General features: G+C 43.2%; 1 long non-coding RNA gene across 1 annotated transcript; it reads left to right on the forward strand.

Annotated features, from left to right (window-relative positions):
- Nucleotides 1-500: 500 nt before the first annotated feature.
- Nucleotides 501-6,967, forward strand: LOC148224965 (uncharacterized). Its single transcript, XR_015801827.1, has 2 exons — nucleotides 501-1,351; nucleotides 5,750-6,967. It is a non-coding gene; the product is annotated as an uncharacterized LOC148224965 (long non-coding RNA).
- The last annotated feature ends 8,072 nt before the right edge of the window (nucleotides 6,968-15,039 follow it).

Below are 15,039 nucleotides of genomic sequence, written 5' to 3' on the forward strand. Positions count from 1 at the left end.
TCTAATGAGCCCGCGTGGGCTGGGCGTGATGGAGAGAGAGCTGCGGGGGCCGCTTCTCCTCGGGGGGAGCCGCAGGACCCGGGCTCGCCTTCTGTTCCACTCGCAGACCGAGACTCCCGGGAATTCCCTGAGGAATTCTCCTAGGAATGAGCCCTAAGGGCAGGCGGAGGGCGCGGCATTCCCGCACCGGGCAGCTCTCCCCGCAGTGCCAGGCGGAGCAGAGCATCCCCGATCCCCCCTTCCCGGGCGCCCCCGGCGCTGCGCGGAGCCGAAAGCGATGCTTTATCGCGCCTCTGCGAGAGCCAGACGGAAAGGTTGCGGCAAAGGTGGGAGGTGTTAATGATGGGTTGGCACAAGGCAGTGCTTATCTCTTTAAGAAATGGAAATGAGGTCTAATTAGCATATACTGGTTGCAATTAGCATATAAGTCCCGTTCGGGGACTTGGAGGAAGGAAAAGGACTAGGCAGCAACTTAATGGGATTTTATTAGACGAAATTAGCCAGCACTGAACAGTCATAAAAATATCTAAATTATTAGTAGCTCTGGCAATTTATTGTGAGTGCTTCCCGGACATGCTAATGTCTATTGGGTCTGCGTCATGCCTGCTAATCACAAAACAAACTGTGGGACAAGGGTAATCTATCTGCTGTAGGTTGTTATGCTATTGTAGGCGCAATGTGACAGCTTTATACGCGTGTATATGCGCGTGTGTGGCGTGGTTCGAGAGGTGCGTTTTTCCTAATGCCTTATGAGTTATGTAAATGGGATACGTTTGAGCAAAAATGACAAACTAGTCTGTACAGAAACAATCTCACCTATAATGCAGGGGAGAGAAGAGGAGGCTGAAGCACAGGGCTTTTGTTGAAGCAGAATGAAATGCAAACCCCCGATAGTCGTGGCAATCATAGGCATTCAGATGCCAGAAGAAAAGCCCTTCTGTGTAACACCATGATCCGTAGAGACAAAAAGGATATTTTAAAAAATCAACCTCACTCAAACATATGTATTTTTAACACATCCATGCTTTCTTTCATCCCCACACAGGTTAGATACTCCTTTTAATGAGCACCTTCTACAACATCCACTTAAAGTGAGGCCCAGTTATTGTCTCTCTCCAAATGTGATCAGCTGAGGGTGGATGCTGTGAAAATGAGCTGATGAAGAATCAACATTTTTAATTTATACTGAAAGGTCAGGCACACTGACCCAAGATGGAGTCTGATAGAAAGTTTGCTGCTCAGACAGGAAAAAAATTCCTACAATAAGAAAAATTACAAAACTCTTCCTAAGATCCTTGTTCAGTGTTTGAAGATATAAGTGCTTCCTGCAAGCCATTTCTGTTGTACCAAGGTAGGACTTCTGGGCTGGTCCAGCAGGGTGGGTGTGGGTGCTCTGGGAGTGGGATGACACCAAGGATTATCCTCTTCATGTTTTATGAAACTAAGTGGAATTATTCCAAATGTTGCCAGGACCAGCATGAGCTCTTGACACTTGGTGGTGGCCGTGTTTTCACTGCAAGAAGGAACAAAGCATAAGCAGGAGGAATGTTGTAATGCACCTTTTAGGTCAGATTCCTTAATTTATAAGTGATGCATTTTATCATATTATGTATATAATTAACTCCATAAAACTCTCAGCTTTGTGTGAGATTGGCAAAAGAATCGTGGAGGCTAATTTAGCAGAAGCTAATAAGTTAAAAAACAAAACCAAAAGAAAACAACAAAAAAAAAAGATAAAAGTAATCTGGAATTGTTGATATAGCTCACCTGGCCTCCTATTTTGGAAAAGGATTTAGAACAACTTCTGCATTTCATCTGTTTGATATGTTCAGAGCATGGTGAGTGTCTGCAATGTTGACTGTGGTGCCTGATGAGGAGTCCAATTTACATATTCTCAATTTAATCTAAAGTAGGCGCTAATTGATTACTGCTGAATGTCAGCACGCTCTGATTATCTGCTCAAGATGCTCTGGAAAATAAAAAACCTACAGCCCTGAGCTGCAAGTGGGAAGGAGGCATTCGAATTTAGTCTGCCACATGTGCTGGTTTTGACTGGGGCAGAGTGAATTTTTTCCATAGTAGCTCATATGGGTCTGTGCTTGGGATTTGAGCTGGATCAGTGTAGGATAACATAGAATTCATCTCTGCTGAGCTCACACTGTCCTAGCCTTTTCTGCTCCTCATCCCAACCCATCAGCGAGGACGCTGAGGGTGCACAGGGAGCTGGGAGGGGACCGTGCCAGGACAGCCGACCCAGATGACCCAGGGGATATTCCGGAGCATATGGCATCATATGGAGCTGCATATAGAGCTGGGGGAAGAGGAAGGGAGGAGGTACATCCAGAGTGGTGGTGTTTGTCTCCCCAAGTCACCATCACACGTGATGCAGCCCTGCTCTGCTGGGCATGGCTGCCCATGGGAAGCAGGGAATTAATTCCTTGTTTTGCTTTGCTGGCACTCACGGCTTTTGCTTTACCTGTTAAACTGTATCTCAACCTACGTTTTTTCCACGTTTTCTCATTTTTACGCTTTCTATTCTCTCCCCCATCCCAGCACAGGGGGAGTGAGCAACTGGCTGTGTGGTGCACAGTTGTCATCTGGAGTTAAACCACACACCATGGAAAGACTATTTGCTCTTTTACCTGACATTATATAAAGGTTTTAATTACCCAGGCCTGAGGCTGTTGAGTGACTGCTGCTTTGCTGTGTCCTTCCAAAGCAAATGAGACAGATACTCAATTGTCCTTGCTTTCTGACTGATTTTTTAAATAAGACATCTCTTCTACTGGGTTTTCCCCATCTTCAACCAATCCTGTCCTTAACAGTTTCAGATTTCGACCCTGAACATTCTTTCCCTGACTTGGAAGGCACAGTATGAGGTCAGAGAAGGAAGCTCAGGTGGGCATTTAATATTCCATGCTGAATTTCAAGAGACAAGCCATTGACTCTCAACAGTGTGTGATCTCTGATTCTGGGACTGGGAGGAAAACATTCTGTAGCTGTTCCTAGCAATGCAGTTTGTTGTTCCTGCATTCAATTTGGGTCAAATCTCATCTCTTTAAACCACAGACTCCTCTCTCATGGCTGGACACCTCTTCTTTGCAGATAGCAAGAATCATCTCTCACTACAAAGATGTACAGGGCTTATCATAAGGAAACCTTAGCTGATGTAACACATTTCCAGACAGGTGCATTACAACTTTTTACTCTCATACTTCCTACATTATTTTGGGGCTCTTTTCTTTTGCTGGGATCTGAGCTTTTGGGGTTGGTTTGTTTGTTTTGGTAAACCTTCTTATCTGGGCACTGAGCCTAGCATTAATTTGTTTGTGTACTTTGTAGCATGCCCAGTTCTGTACCTGGAGATAGGTATCTATCTATTATTTAAATAAATGCCTACACTCTGCATGTGGAATAAGTCACTATGAACAGAAATTTTAAATAGGTGAGCTAGATGCAGTGAGAAAATGCTCCCTTACTGTTTTCCTTTTCTTTCCTTTCTGTGCCTGGTTACAATTAAGTGGCAAATTGCTGCTTCTTTGAATCACGGTAGGTTTAATCAACAACGCTGTAGCAAGGCCATTTTTTCCTGGCTCAGTCTTGGTATGTGGGGTTATTTCCCCAGCAGAAGTACCTTCCAGTTTAGATCCTGTCATGCAGAAAGCCTTTTTCTTCATGTATGCTCTCCCTCTGTGGTTTCCACGAGAGCTCTGCCCTCCAGCTTTTCCAATTCAGCATTCACGGTATGAACTTGTGTGTTTGGGAAGCTGCCAGGGGATGGGGAGCTAAGGCAGCAGCAGTGTAGTGTGGAAGTGTTGTGTTTTTTATTTCCTTTGAGCAGTTAATCTCCATTAGATTGCCCAGCTCCTGTTATGCATCTCTGATACGGATAAAGGTCTGTGTAGCAAATGCTGTCATTAAGAAATTTCCCTTCCTGTTAGTGCTGCTTATTAAGGTCTGAATGCTTGAACACTTTAGATATGTCAAGTAGTGGCTCTAAAACCATTTAATTTTTTTTTTTTTTAATCCTGCAGCACTTTGGCTTTCTCCCATGGATGCATTTCTGCATCTTGCCTGCCTGCTTCCAGCTCCTTTCTGTTTCCCCTGGGTTGGGAAACAATCCATGTGGGGGACAACACATATTGTCCAGTGCCCATATTGTCCAGTATTGTTGCTTCCCAAAGTCCAACAAAATCAGTGTTTATCCTGTCCAGAACTGTCCCACAAATCTCCCCAGTGGCAGGATTTTGCATCCTGTACCTCACTGCCTGCTCATCCCCTGCCATTCATCTCCCCAGTTCCCTGTTACACTGACATATATCCATGGTTCGGTGCCCTGGGTGACCTGGGGAGCTGCTCCCACTCCTCACTGTCCTGGCCAGAAGGGCTGGGCTGGGAGATGGAATGCAGACATGCCTCCAACAGCCTTGTCCTTGTCCCCATTCAGCTCAGCAGCTGAGGAGGGTGAGCCAGCCCTCACAAGGATGGAACACTTCCACATTAGTTACAGGCTGTGGTCCCAGTCTGTCTTCCAAGTAACACAAAGCCAACAGCAGCCAGAGCAGGGAGAGCAAGGAGGGAAAACAAAGGCTTGATAGTTTTTCCCAAGCACTTTTCCCTTTCTCTCCCCATCCTCAACTCTGTTCCTGCTCTCTGGGGTCACCTGCCCCCCAGTTTGGAACCTCTGTCTTCAGAGGGTCCACAGAAGGAAGTGCTGGCCTGGGCACAAGGGCAGAGTGTCCTGGAGGAGCCCTGGTGCTTCCTCAGCATTCCCAGCTGCAGGCAGCCTGTGCAAGTCCCACATCGCTGGGCACTTTTCAAATTCAGCAGAAAGGTGCAAGGCATTTTCTGAACTAATTTGCATACCCTCCTTCTGAACCTTATTCCCCTTCAGCAGGGACATCTAACCAAGCCCTCTATGGATCAGAGTTCAGCCTTGGCAGGCAGGGAGGAGCTCCACTTGGCCTGGATGTTCATTCAGGCAGGCAGGTCCTCCTACCTCTCTCCTTTTCCTCCCTCTGGCAAGGGAATGAGACACCTCGTGCTCCAAGAGCTGCCCCCAGCTTTCCTTTCTTTTCATTTTCCCCTTTATTTCAGTCCCTCTTCTCTGTCATTGTCAATCATTTGCCCACTCCCCACACACAAGGCTGCCCTTCCCTCAGCCTCCTCAGCCCTCCTGGGTCCCCTTTGGAATCCCAGCCACCCCACTCCTCCCCCATGCCCAGTGCCTCCCCAGAGTCCCTTTTCCTGTTTGGAACCCTTTGTTCTTGCAGTTGTCTGTCAGCTAGGCCTTCATTTTGAAAGCAAATCGGAGTCTGTTGTGAGAAAATGGAGAAGTGGTGAAATAACTGGGGCTAGGAGAAAGCTGGGATTAGAAAACCCCCATTTTGTTCTCTCCTTCTTTTTCTGGTTTTGGCACAGGTAGTACCAGAGCTGTAAGCTGTATAAATTCTTCTTTTCTTATCCTAGGAAAGGCCAGTTCCTGTTTTATCACAGAGGAAAATCATTCCAGCAAAAATGGGAGCATGCTATATATTTTGATTGTAAAAATGCTGCATTAGAGGAACTCATACAAATTTCAATGCTGAGCTGAAGATTTCAACAAAATACAAGGCAGCAATTGCTGGAAATCATAATTAATAATTAGTTATTATCCTATAACTATCACAATAATTAATGTGCAGTGTTTCGCTTCACCGGTTTTTTTCAAAATATTTGATTATTTCTGCCTTCACGGTGCAAATTTCAGGTGCTGAAAATGAGTTGCTTTGCACCAGTAGATCTCCTGAATATGCAATGAAGAAACCTGCAGCAGCCAGAGCCCCAGCCAAGGCAGGAGATGAGACGGTGAGCTGGGAAACAAAGGTGAAGGAGAGAAGCAATGAAAGCGAAGCGTTTCGTACAATAGCTAAAATACAAATCTCTGGAGACTTTAAGATATTGCATGAACATCAATTTCCATGCCTATTGTCTGAGTGGTATTAGCGCGTGGCCCCCCTTCCTCTGGGCGAGGGGAGCATCATGGCAAATCAGGAAATTGCATAATTGAATCGGCTCCAGCACATGACAGGGCTTAAAACCCACCCAGAGGAGGCTCTGAAATGACCACACATCCCAGGCACCTCGGCATCCTCCCCTGCCAAATTACTTGTGTGAGGAAAGCAAGCGAGATTTAAGCTGCAGCAGGAGACTGTCCAGTCATGGATTTCATTAGTGGTCTCTCTGCCCATCTCTGAGACTTTATGACTAAGAAGCTGGATGAAACTGCTTTCTAGAAACTTCTTTAGAGAAAAGACAGCTGGAAAAGATGCAAGTCATGATGCTGTTTACAGAGAGTTTGTTTCGAATTTAGGAATAAAACAAAATGCCAGTAGTTCACCACTGAGACGACACACAGGAGTCAGAACATGTTGCTGCAGGTTGGAGAGGTACCATTCCCATTCTTCTCTCCCTCCCCTTTCACCCCTACATAAAAGTTGACAATTAGTTTTTACTACACATACATGAAGGGAGATACATGCTTTGGCCTCTATGTGAGAGCAATAATTCTCTTAAATTGATGTGTCAGCGAACTAAAACTCAATATTTTTTTTTTTGCACGGTGTATTTTGCAGTCAGAGGACCTTCACTAATCGGAATAAAGCAATTTGGCTCCCTGTCATTGCTCACTGAAAACATATGAGCTGGTTGGCACATATGGCCTCCTAGATTTATCAGTGTCTCCCATCTACTGCATGGGAGGTTCAGGGCTGCAGCTCAGAGAGGAGTGAATTTTTATGAATGCTTTTTCCCCTCCCTGAGAATTCCCAGAGCTAGATTTATTCCTTGGTTTCAGAAATATTTTATTTATTATCCATATCCCATATCCTCTTAAGGTCAAATCAAAGTCATATTTTACATTTTTTTGTTTTCATTACTATGTCTTCGTGGCTTTGTTCATGGAAATAAAAAGCACAACAATCCAAAATTTGGGAGAATTACTATTCCCATAGCTCTTCTTTCCGTTTTTTTTCCTGAGAGCGCTGCAATATGAACATACACAGCTGTCCTTCCAGTGGGGCCTGTGTGAAATGAATTTGCTGCATCTTGCATCAGGTTCATGAAAGGCCAGCTGTGGTGTCATGCCTTTGTCATGCTGTCCCCAAGGAAGTCTTCACCTCACTCCCAGCTGAGCTGGTGCCATTTACACTGATGCTGTGCTGGGGTAGATGGGATGGGTATGTTTTAACATGTTTTATCCTTTTGCAGCTTGATTACACCAGAATCTGCCCTTTTGCCTCACTGAGTCTGTGCCTTGTAGTCCTCACTCTCTCCTCCCACAGCTCCAGGGACTGCTCTTTGCCAGCACTTGAACTTGTGCATTAGCCTAAAGGAACTTTTCTAGCCTTCAGATAATGTGAACCACAAAACCTTGCTGGGATCCCATTGCAAGCACCTCTCACACCTCTGCTTACAAAGAAAAGAGTGTTCTGCATGGGGTATGGCAGGTGTTGGTGAACAATTTCCTTCAAAGCTATGCTGAGGAAAATGATTGTTTGGGGCTGGAGAACTGTGTGAGTGTCCAGGCACCTCTTCCAGTGTCTGCTCTTGACAAAAGGGACAGCCCAGTCAGGGACAGCCTTCAATGGGGAGAAGGAGTGTGGCTGGATTCCCACCCTGAGCTTGTGCACAAGGCTGGCACCAGGCTGTTGGTAGCATCACAGTGACAATCCTATGTCTATGGTGGCAGTATCCAAAGCCTTGTTCCTGTCCTCTGAAAATGCCCTTAGGGTCAGATGGGACCTAAATCACAAGCAGTTCTTCAGTGGGGATCAGGAGGAGATACTGGAATAGTGGATGAAAAAGCTTTGCAATGTATGTGTTTGAGGAGCTAATTTCTTGCTAACTACTCTCCTAAAACCCCCTCTTCTCTTGGCCATTGTCACCTGAAATCAGAAGTATTTTGAAGGCTGGCTGCCTGCCTGCTTTGGTAAGAGGCACATGGGCACTGCTCCTGGTTCTGGACTCTGCTTACCCACAGGAGGACATCAGCTGTCTCCTGATCCATGCAGGAGGCTTAACCATCCAGGAGAAGCCTTCAGCTGGGACATGCCACTCTGGAAAGTGGCAGCTTGATCTTTTCCACACATGAAACACAACATCTGTGCTTGAGACAGAAAGGGTCAGTTCTGTGTCTCCCTTTCAGCCTTTCCCTGGAGGTGACCTGCTGGTCTCAGCAGCTGGGGGAGGACAAACTATCTTTGGCTTCTCCTGCTTTTATTCCCAACTACCCTTGGCATGTGGTGGATGGAACACTAAGAATATTGGTTAATAATGGAGAAAAATATCTCAAGCCTTTGTAAGTCCATTTCCCTTTTTAATCATACTCTCTCTAATGAGCTGTATTTTTCTTACTTATCATTTCCTTTGTTCATGCCCATTACAGAGTTACTCACAATTTTAGCTCAAACAATACCTCTTAAATAAGGGGATGGTATTAATTGCATCAGCACAAGGAAGGGAGGCTGATTTTAAAAACTGAAAGTACTGCTTGATTTCCACTTTCAAAGCATTTAATTTCACCTGGTCCACACTTTTAATATTTTCCAATAAAATAACTAGATGGGGGCACATTAAAATGGTCTCAGTTGAGCTGTTTTAATAAAAGGAGAAAGTTTAAAGAGCTCGGCCATGGATGAAAAGCTATTTAAAACAGGCAGGTTGGGTATTTCTGGCATGGATGCATGAGGTATCTGTCTCCACCTCTAATTAAAAGGTCTGTATTGTTCAGTTCTACAGCACTCCACATGACAGACACATGAAACACCCAAGAGACCACCACGTTGTCCTGTGCTGCACCTCACTCTCAGCATGGCCTCATACATGTATGTACAATTTATTCTGCCTGTGGGCCTTGGAAGCTTGGGGTTTGGATCTTTGTGCCTCACAGACCCATCAGCCTGGCAGGGTGGTTACAGCTTTTGGAAGTGAATTATTCCAGGTAATAATGAGCTCCTGGGAAAATGACACATCTTCTGCAGCACAGGTAGGACTACAGAGTCCAGAACTAAGAACAGCATTAATGGTATGAAGAAAATTTGCTTTGTTCTGCATCCTGCCCTGCAAAATATTCCCATTGGCATTTCAGGGGGATTTACACCAAGGAAAAAGCAACTGGGTGCTTTTCCTGCAGTTGTTGGCCTACCAGAACTACCAGGGAAATGGACTTGCTTGCATGGGGAGGTATCACTCATTATCGATCTGAGCAATTCCCAGTCTGTGGGAATCTAGTAAAACTAAAGGCAAAAGGGCTATGCAATGGGTGAATTCACTGGAAACCCATACAAAACAGTCACACATCAGCCTTGGTGCAAACTGTGACTTGCAACACCTCAATCCTTTGTAATACAATGCCACATTTGTAAGCCATGAAACATCTAGAAAGCTTTCTGACAACTCTCATATCTGAAGAAAGGGAAAGCAAAAAATTATCTTTCTTTCTCTTTGAAAACCTGGCTTAAACAGGCTGCACATAATGAACAATTTTCTATTTTGCCATGCACGACTGTTGTGTACCAGCAGGAGGATGCTGTACACCTTGTTTTGGATGTCTCAAAGTGCAGAGGCACAGGTTTTGCTGAATTTGGCCAGGAAGAGAAATGAGTGACTGTAAACCAGGATGGAATTCCCTTAAGAATCTAGTAGCAAATACATTTTCATCAAGGGTTTTTTGTTGAGGAATGGCCCCCAAAAGCATCGTTCTTCTCCTATGTAAACATCCAATGCAAACCATGATGCTGTTTGTAGGTGACAACACATCCATTGTGCAACTGCATGGAAACTGTATCAGTATCCCTATAAAATATATTTACAGTCTACAAGGAATACTCAAATGGCAAAAGCAGCATTAGAATTCTTCATACACAAAAGAACTAATTAATTCTGACATCAAATAAGGAGTGTGGGAAGTTAATTGTTCTAAACCCCATTTCACAGCTAGGTGTAGGAGCAAGTAGGACTGGGTGCATAAGTGATATTATGGAAAGAATGGTCAAGTGACTTGTGTGACATTCAATAACCAAGGGAGCAGCAGAGGCAAGGATTTATCCAGTTTCAGATTCCAGGTTGATCTTCTGTTTATTAGATCATATTAGATCTTGAAGGCTTTGTGGATATTGGTATGTTTTTATTGGCCATTTTCACTGCGTGTTATTTCCCCGAGGTTTTCAATCTTATCCTTTAAGGCCAACATTTGTTGCCAAAGATTATAACAATGTACAACAGATTACATTTTAATGGAGGATTCTGAAATAACAAGGTACATTTTCCTCTCTGCCTCTAGTCTCATTGCTTCCAGTGTGATCTCCTCCAGGACGAGGACATTGGAAATGTTAACAGACAAAATGCTGTCGGGATTTGAACCACACCACCAAGTAGCAGTGCCAGAGACCTTTTTCTGTGTTTGCTTCTCTGAGGAGAGCTGCACTGGTGCGGAAACTGTGAGAAAATATCTTTGAAAGGGATGCAGGAGGGAGTGGACGGAGAGGAAAGGCAGAATAAGAATGGTTGAATCAGGAAGGCACATCTAGAGCTTGGCTAGTCCTACCCCCTTGGTCTGAGAAGGTCACTTACAGCAGGTTGGTCAGAGAACGTCCAGGTATGAAATATCTGCAGAAATGGAGACACCACACTCTCTGGACAACCTGTGCATGTTCAAACACTCTTACAGTAAAATGGGTTTTTATTATGTTTAAATGGAATTTCTCTCTTGTCCACATTACCATACAACCCTTCCTGCCCTCCTGTTCCACCTGTTCTTCTCTCTCCCATGCCAATCCTCCTACACAACACTCTTCACCAGGTTCACCAGCCTGTTGACAAAGCTTCTTTGTCCCACTTGATCAGCTCTTCCTACCAGTCCTTGATGCTGAAAGAGAGCCCCACAATGATAAAAGCTGGATACCTGCTGTTGGTGTTATCTGCACAACCAGATATTGACACACTGAATCCGTTTCTTTTCCTCAAGTCCTTCCCTATCACTGGCAGGGTTGAAGAAAAAACCAATTTAATGCACTGTAGGTTTCCCTGGGTGTACACTGGTGGGACACAGCAATTTACCTGAGTCTAGTAAGGCTTAGTAGGGGACCTGGGTGGTGTCCAGTCTGAAATGGCAGCTACAGTGGAAGAATGCTCCTTGTGTTTTTCTTTTGCATGGTATAAAATAAAAAATCTGAGGAACTCTGACAAGACAGTCACTGAGTTTGGGAGCCTTTTTTCTCTTGTCATTTTGCCTGCTGAGGAGAAACCACTGCAAAACAGCCATTGTGAATACCCATAGCTCTTGAATTTTCCAAGGCAGCCTCTTCTCCATCTGGCACTGCCTCATGCTGCTTGCTTTGAGATCTCATGAAATCACGCTCGCGGGTGGTATGATTGTTCCTTGAGGTGCAACATTAGGGAGGGCACCATCCCCTCCTGTACTTGCTGCATATTCCTTGTTGCCTTAGTTCTTTGCTCCATTTAGTGATGTGAAAGGTAGGAATGGAAGTGCTTTGAACATGTCCCAGGGGCCTCAGAACAGAAAAAGGAATATATCTGAGGAAAGGGAGAGTATCTGAGAAGAGAGGAGTTATCAGCATGAGAGACCTCAAGCTGAGTGACTGAGAGTTGACATTCCTTCTATTTATTTATAAAATTTGTAACTGTGAAAATTAGCCTTAGAAGCTGTAGCCCCATTACTGTTAGTTTTATCGTCCTTCTAAGACATACCCTGAGGCATTCCTAGAGATTGAATCCTACTGTACTTTGCAATAAGCCCATAATTGATTATGCTATGGAGCTTTAATATGGGTTGAGAAATGGAATCCAGAGTAAATACATTCAGAATTTTGCTAGCAGTCCAAATTTAAAACTAGTTTTCTGAACCTGCCCAGGATTATTCCTTCTCAGCTCATGATTTAATTTGAACTAGCCACCCTGAGAGGTGCAGTGTGTCTGGGCTATCTGCTTGCTGGGTTTCTCTAAAGAAGTTTATCCTGTACACTTCACCTGTAAATTTGTAAAGATTAGATTCTAACATTATTCGTTAGAGGACAGTTTAGGTTCCACCTAGTGCTTTCTTCAGTAAATTCTGCCAACAATCTCATCATATACTGATTTGCTGATTTTTTTCATTTCTGAAAAAAGCATATTAAACAATATTCAAGGGAGAAATTAATTAGGTGGTGGTGGTGATTTGTCATTGTAGTTCTCAATTTTAAAATATAGCCCATGTAACCTCCTAGACTTCTTTTTTTTTTTTCCCTAGTTCACATGTTTGATGAAAACCTATCCTTTCTAAAAAAGTATGTTCGTTTTGCTCAGAAATTGAGGAATGAAGTGTTAGGCTGTTTTTCTTTCATTAGAAAGGTTCCCCTTTCCTTTCCTCAGGTGCTAAGGACCATGTTATTTCATTTGATATGCAGGTGGCTGCTGCTGACTGTGGCTAATTTCAGAGCTTAAAGTGGGCTAACTTGTAGACCTGATAGAAACTGGAGTTTCTTAAAGCACACCATTTGCTGCCTAGGACACATCCTAAACAAGCAAATCCTATGATGTTGGTACAAGCAAAAGGAATTTAGTTCAGAAATTACATAATTAGCACTGTTTTCTGACTGTTCTAAATCCTGGATTTTGGACCATAAGTCTCTATGGAAAAATTTGTTTGTGAGGTTCAGATTTCTGAGTTGGTTAGAGGTGGAAGGTTTTTGATTCACAACATGTTTTTATTCAAAACTACTCTTCATGAAGCAGTGTTATTGTCTCTGTGTGGTGTTAAGGGAAAAAATAATTTGTTTCATATTTCCCACTGGAAAAGAGCTCTCTCTCTTTCTCACTCTCTTTTTTTCTCTCTCTTCTCAACAATAGCTACAAAATGGGTTAATTTCCTCAGAACTGCTACACCACTGGGTCTGCTCCATTAAGAAATCACACACAAGGATTGTGTGTTTCTATGGACAATGTGCTAATTCTGGTCAAGTCTCCTTTTGCATGTTCTTACAAAATGTTATGATACCATATTTTTGTTTTCTCTGACCAAGTAAGTGGAACAAATGTCAAGTAAAGAGACAAAAATTCATCATACCAAACAGGAGAGAGATGAAATGAAAGAGCAAAATTATTTCATGGTTTGAGCTCTTCCTTACTTATCTCCACCATAAAAGGGCACATGACTCCTTTGTCACACGATGTTTGCAGCTGCACATGGGTCAAGATGCAGGAAAAGACGTGTGGGAAGGCAAGGCATAGGTCCTGAGGTGTACAGAAACAAAAACCCTTTAACTTAAGCTTCTTTAGCAAGGGTATTTTGTTTGGATCAAGCTTTGAATCAACTGTCAAGTTAAATTGAAAGAAAAGGGAATATTTGGTAAAATTTTTAAGACCTGTTCCTCCTAACACTGACCTTGGTTAAAATCTATAAATTCATGCTTAATGTTATGCACTAAACCTAAATTTTAGCATTATTCTTTCTCACCTTTTATCTGCACTATCATTGCTCCAGGGAGACCTTGCATGTAAACTACCTAATTTTTGCTGTGGCACTGGGAGGTACCTACCTCAGCATACACTAGCTCTCTGCAGAGCTTTGATATACATACAAAAATGTTTATCCCCATTTGAAAACACCACTTAGAGCTGTGGGAAACAGGAGTAGATGATGTGATCATTAAAACCTGAGGGTTTCACGTCTGTTAAGGGAGTTTTTGGTTCTGCTGTAAAGGAGGGTTGACTGCAGAGCTCCTGGCAGGAAGGGCTTGATGATGGGAGCAAATGTAGACCAAAATGTAAAATCATTGTCATCTGTTTTGTATGGAGGAAGAACTTGGATGTAGAGGGCAGAGCCTAGCAAAACTGTTCCTTGTAAACTGTAATGCTTTGTTGGATAGAAAGACAAAACTGTATGGATGTGAAGGATCAGTGACGTGCTGGGCTAAGAACCACTCAGGAAATGGAGCTGACATTCTCTAGGACAAGTCTCTCTTGGTTTCTTTCATGCAGACTCATTTTAACCTTCAAAAAAATCTTGTTAAAACCCTTTGCAGGGATTCTGTTGCTCGATAGTGTTGATACCTCTTACCAAAGTGGACAGTCTTCCACTTTTCCCCATTGTCCTTCTGGGACAAAAGGAAAAAGAAATGACCCCAGCAGTTGTTGTCTTGGAAATGTGTTTGTGGAGGATGGTGATTCCCTACATTGCAAAATTCATGTAGAGACAAGAAACTATATAGATTGTACTGCTCTTCCCTGTGAGAAACACTCTCAGACCTCAGGAGTTACCTGCACACACAGGGTTATCTGTGTGCAAGTATGCACTTCTGTCTTTAAAATGCACAAATTTGGAGGCACTGTGAGTAGATTCTACTCCTTGATATATTTTTAAGGCATCTCCAAGGATTGTCAGCATCTTCTTTAGCATTAAAGAGATTTCTTGGTTTTGAAAGAGAGGATTTGCTGCTAAGAACTTCGATTCTCATTCTCATTTGTAACCTGACATATTTCCCCTCCCCTTATTTGCTTGAAGTGGGAAAACAAAACTGATGAAAAAGCCTGTGTTAGAATGACATCATCCCCCCACCCCCACACATCTTATTGTAATACATCAGTGTATTTATGGCGTCTTTATTAGACAGGAAAAACTTATTTTTTATTTGTGCTAAATTGTTTATGCCCTTTTAAAAGTGCACTGTATCCTCAGCATTGGGATTTCGGTTATCTGCCTGACAATGATGAAGTGTTATGTTCTAACAAGTGCATTAAGATCTTGTCCTGGTGCATATTCTGCGCTATTTGTGAAATGACAGTGATAAGGAGAGACAGACAGACATGGAATGGATAAGGTGTGCATATATATCTTAATTTTTAGTAAACTTAAGCCAGTTCATGTTGGTGGTGACCACTGATCATTGTCTTATTTGAAAAACCAGAATCCCCAAAGGAGTTCCCTCCCGTTTAGATGATTAAATTGGGGTCATATTTGCAAAAGAATTCATTGCCAATTTACAAATTGTGCTTATGATGATC

Source organism: Sturnus vulgaris, chromosome 2 (genome assembly GCF_052056855.1).
Source record: "Sturnus vulgaris isolate bStuVul1 chromosome 2, bStuVul1.hap1, whole genome shotgun sequence".
Taxonomy (NCBI): Eukaryota; Metazoa; Chordata; class Aves; order Passeriformes; family Sturnidae; genus Sturnus; species Sturnus vulgaris.